This window comes from Patella vulgata, chromosome 9, assembly GCF_932274485.2.
Source record: "Patella vulgata chromosome 9, xgPatVulg1.2, whole genome shotgun sequence".
NCBI classification, from domain to species: domain Eukaryota; kingdom Metazoa; phylum Mollusca; class Gastropoda; family Patellidae; genus Patella; species Patella vulgata.
In genome coordinates this window covers 41430800-41436807 of record NC_065887.2, presented here as the reverse complement: position 1 = coordinate 41436807, position 6008 = coordinate 41430800, and positions in this window count along the sequence as shown.

Genomic DNA, 6008 nt, shown 5'->3' with positions numbered 1-6008 from the left:
AATGTCTTAGTTATCAACAAATTATTAAAATATTTGGCATAAAAACAAACTTTCTGGAACTCGAGTCATTGTTGCAAGCGGTAACAAATTTTTGAGAAAACATTAATATAGAACACAAAAATGTACAACTTTCTGAAATATAAAGCTAATGGTGAAAACGAAATTAATTTTTTTTTTTCATTTAAAATGCATCCTCCAAAATCTCAAAACAAATCTAAACAGAAAGACTTCGACATAACACACAATGATTGGAAAAGATAACCACCTTTTAATTTTTTATTGCTGTTGTAATACAAATTTACAATGTTTTCAGTATAAAATTTTACACAGATTCCTCATTACATACACCTTTACACATAGAATCAAGTTTATAGATTCACCTCAGTGCACTTATTGTTGTAAGGTATCAGAACCACTAGAGCAACTACCTATTGTATGATGTCCAAAAGTACTAACAATTTGGAAATAAATTTTCTCATGGATTATAAAAGGACAGAAAAGGCATTCATATTTGACAAAACCACAAGTTTATTTGGTAGTCTTGATGAATCCATGAGTTATGATATAATATGCAATATGGTTACCTAGGTAATCATAAAATATGATAAAAGAAAAAATCGATATAAAAACATATTACTAATTATAAAGGAGTGGAAATTCGGACAAATATGGAATCTGTAGAATAAATTACTAATAGAATAAAGCTGACTGATAATCTAAATTCTTTTACCACAAAAGGCAGTGGAATGTGGATGTATGATAATATAACCTTTATTTTTCTGTAAAACGAATAATATTTATGTTCACATCTTGTAAGAAGAACGATTCCTAAGCCCCAACCTGTTTTTTTTTTTTTTTTTTTCTGCTAGGAAATAAAGCTGGTAACCATAGTTGAATTAAAATGTAACCCATACTTATCAACTAATTAGTCTTCAAATTCTATCGTTTGTGAAAAGAAAAACTAACGTTCCCAAGGTACACCGATTTCTCCATCCGCTTTAATTGCTTTGCAAGTGTTACTGTACGATGCATTATGTACGATTTGGATAAATAGGTGTCCGTTCTTGCTATACTAGCTCAAAAGTAGATAATTAAAAATAAATACACTGAAAACTTCAGACAAATTTCCTCATTCTGAGCAAAGTTATGAGTGTTTAAATTTTAACAATATAGTCTCCATTGTCCAGTCTCGATTATACATTTTTACATTCAATTAATAAATGGCGATTGTGTTTTAATACATTCAAAACCACGGCCGTCCAATGATCTAGAAAGTTGATTATATTCTTGTCATGTGAATAAATGAGTAATGTATAAATCGTTTGAATGCAACAGAAATACATGTTATAGGCAGATTTAGCTCTTACACCATCCCATTTAATATCATTGATAGTATTATATATTTTATAATTAAACTCGTGTCACCTGTACAGGTAACGTATATAAACATACCTCTATTGTCTATCATGTCTGAAGTATCTCATTAGACTACATGTATACATAGTTGTTTATTTAAACTCTGATATACCACACAGGTGTAGAATTAACAATTGTTAATCAGTTTAGTTGACAACGGCAGAAGATAGAATATCCCAATCTGTTTCACAGAGAATTACGAGTCTAGTGATATATCTCTGTCAAAGATGACTGCCTTAACACGTGCTGTCACAGCACGCGGCGTCAATCATTGGCTGAATGGCGCGTGCATTGTTTACATAAGACGTTACTGCTTCGGAGAGAATGCTGCATTTTAGTCATTTTAATACCCATTTACACTAAATAGGAAATAATTTTTACCTAAAAATACGTCAAACGCCTTTATTTATTTTTCCAATACATATAAAAAATGTTTTAGAATTTAATTTGTCGCAGGAAAAAAGTTAATATTTCTGGCTCATTAAGCCGCATCGATGTCATCCTTATCAGGGATTGTAGCGGCCTAGCAAATATTCACTGCGGATCAGTGTGAGAATATCCATATAAATTCTTGATTAGTTGTGTGAAATGAAGTTAGTATATACATTCTTGATTAGTTATGCGAACTGCACACGGGATCCCGGTTCGTCCATCTGAACGACTATACACTGACAATGCCAGGTCCCCCTCCCTGTACCACGGACAAGGGGGAACCACCCTAGTAAATCCCAAGGAACTCTCACGGTCAACGCCTGTAACGAGCCCAGGGTCACACCGCGGCTCCCCGATTAGTTATGCAATGTTCTACAACAATAATTATATACATTTTGTTTTATTTTAATATACAGGAAGTATTAAATGAGTACAACTTTACAATGTATATGGATTCTTCAATACGATTAAATAATGGAAGTCTGACGAGTATTTTCAACAAAGTCAAAGAATTAGGCATCATTCACCGTTACGCTCGTACTTATCGCATTACAACTAACACATATGCCGAAACTTTTGAATATTTCAATGTGGAACCGTGTTTACTTCATGGTCTTTTTGAGACTGGAGGAGGATTTAATCTTGTTGTGAAAAATAACTTGTATTCCTACGCTGTAATGAGATCATGGTTAACCTGTTGTCTTCAGAGATACTGTGTAGAGCCCAAAGGATCCAAGTGTCAAGACGCATGTAATTCCAGCAAAGTATATCATACTTGTCATCGCTTTGATCAGTCGGCTCTGGGCATTGCTATTTCTATGATGGCTCTAAACGAATCACATATTATTCCTAATAATTTATATGCAGCTAAGCGGGGGGATACAATGAATTACTTTAAGAAGATTTCAAAGGGAATAATTCAAACAAAGTCCGGCGGCAAAACTGGACATTAGGCCAAATACTAACATAACCGTGTTTACTGTTACTTGGTAACAAAAAATAGGGTCTGTGGGTCGGAAAATCGTTTTCCCTTTTAAATTTCTTGGTGTTTGTGGGTTTAGATTGGATAGATCTAAGTGAATAATAAATTAATCCTTTAATAGTCTCTTACGACACTTGCAGTTTATAGTCTTTGTGGTGTCAAATTAAATTCTGTAAAGTGTGTGTTATTTGTTTCATCGCGTTTCGAGCTTAATTACTGAGTAACGTTCTGTAAAATAACACTTGCTCCTAAACGAATAACCTGCGGAACATTTTTGTTGGGTTGAGCGAGACCGTGAATATTAAATGATAAATTAAATGTCAGTTATTTAATATGGCCACATTGTTTACTCTGTTGGTACAAATGGGCAGGTTGAGATCAATCCGCGTGTTATTCGTTAAGACTAAAGTGTTGACATTTTTCGACGGTTCCTTTATAGTCTACTATTTGTTTATTGTATATTGACATGATCTCTAGCTATATAATGATTGCTATTTATTATAGTATATCTTTTAATTCATGATGTAGCTTAAACTAATAATATTATCTAAAACATTTCTTAAACTAGTTAAATCTCTATGTCAGTAATTTTTAATTAACCATTTATAAATTGTGTAAATTTTAAATGTACACGAAGCACACATTTTCCAATACCATGACAAGAGATTTGTACTAGTAATACCTTGTATCAGTAAAACCATGACAACAGATCTTGTATCAGTAAAACCATGACTACAGATCTTGTATCAGTAAAACCATGACAACAGATCTTGTATCAGTAAAACCATGACAACATATCTTGTATCAGTAATAATATGACTACAGATCTTGTATCAGTAATACCTAAAATGACGGCAAGTTGTAGCAATTGTCGACCGCTTATGGCAAACCATGATTGCAATAATCGGTATATAAACTGTTTTATGACCAACCGGAGATTGTAAACTGTTTTATGACTAACTGGAGAGTGTAATAAAAAATTTATATATATGAATGATTTATGACTAAATGCTATATAAATGTCTTTTACATTGACTGGAGATTGTGTTATTTATCTCGTGTAACTAGAATACGAAACAGGAGAAAAAGACTGAACCATGTCGCCAGAGCAACAACGGTATCAGTGTAATGTTTTTACTCATCTTGTTTCTCGAAAGACCTCCCCCCCCCCCCCCCCATATAACTCTACATTAATTGTTCTTCTAGTTATCAAGCCAGTGTTTTTCTCACTGAGTCACCGTGGATATACACAAAAGATCACATAATAAATCATCATATTTCTATGTTAAAATAAGAGACAATGTTTTTCAAATAATAAAACATCAGATTTTACTAATAAAATAGGCTAGATGTTTTGCTTGTAAAATAGGGGGTTGGATGGCTGAATGGTTAGCGTGCGCGCGCTGTATCATAAAGTCTGTCATTGAGTCGACTGGCGTGGTTTCGAATCCCCGGTTGTACGTGACAAGGAGTAGGGTCGCCTGTCCTCCGGTTTCCTCCCACTGCTAAAGACCCCTACGCGCAAGCGAATTGTTGAAATAAAATTAAACCATATTTCAGTCTCGAAATAAACCCCATTCCTCTCTCTCTCTCTTTACTTGTAAAATAGGGTCCATGTTTTGTTAGTAAAATATGTATTCTATCAAAATAGGGCCTATGTCTTTCGAGAGAAATAGTGTTCATAGGGCTGGAGAGGGAGTTTGAGATGGAAGAGAGAGTGCAGAGAAAGAGAGAGAGGGAGAGAAAGAGGGGAGGGGAATGAGAGAGGGAGAGAGAGTGAGAGAGAGGGGGTATGAAAGGGGGAGAGGGAGAGAAAGAGGGGAAGGGAATGAGAGAGGGAGAGAGAGAGTGAGAGAGAGGGGGAATGAAAGAGGGAGAGGGAGATTGATGAGAGAGGGGAAGAGCTGTTAATTATGCATCAATAGATAAGTATGGGTTTTAAGGTCCAAACAGGCGAATCTACTCCTTGTCAATTACATGACAGTGACAGATCATCCCCACCCTCCTTGTCAGGTGAATTAGGCTAAATTTTTAAATGACTACTACTTGGATTGTAATCGGAGTAAAAGACCATAGTTAACCTAGGTTACCGTCGTTGATAACGGCTTCACAGGGACACGAATACGGTAACTGGTGTCACCGGATTTAAACGACAATCGGACAAATGGAAAAACTATTGATAGAAGTAAGCGTAAAGTAAGAATTACACATGAAATCAATCGCGAATGTATCAGATCGTATTGTTGTATTGACACCGGCTTTATGAAGGAATAAATGTGATTGGTTTCCGGTTACTAATCAACTGCAACTGATCGCTAAGTAAAGTTCTTAAAATACTTGGTTTTTTTCTAAATCCATGACTCTAGGGCGGTGCCAACTTTGAATGTAGTGAATGGTAAACGTCTAAATCTATGGTGAAGGCCAGAATTATTTTAAAACTAGGACGTTTAGAACTAAATTGTAGTTTAACACAGATAAAAATCTGGTTATAATCAACATACTGTGTTATAAACAATATACTGTGTTATATTCAGTATACTGTGTTATAATCAATATACTGTTTTATAATCAACATACTATGTTATAATCAACATACTATGTTATAATCAATATACTGTGTTATAAAGAATATACTGTGTTTTATTTTATGATCAGTAGTGGAATACCGCGTTTTATCAGTGAAAAAAAAAGTGTTATTCCACTGGCTAGCAGTAGTCCATGTTGTTTTTACCTAAAATGATTGTAAAATCATAAAATAAATAGAAGATTTGTCGTTTTGTCGTGAATAACATATTATATTTCATCTCTAAGCAAGAAAACGTTTATGTTTTCACTCATGCTACGCATTCGTGAAAATATAAGTTTTCTTGATTCTCGATGAAATAAAATATGTTATTCACTCTAAAACGACAAATATCCTCTATATATTTAATATACTGTGTTATAATCAACATACTGTGTTATATTCAATATACTGTGTTATTTTTGGGTGGCGGAAAGGGGATAATTTTCATAAATTCAAAATGGCCGGCAAATATACAATTAAATTAAACAAAGATACAATTTACAAATCTGAAAATATGACAAATGTCTGTTTTGTGAAACAAATATTTTTTTCTAAATACAAGTTAAATTTAGTATACATATATGTCGAAATAAATGAAGAAATAAGAATTAG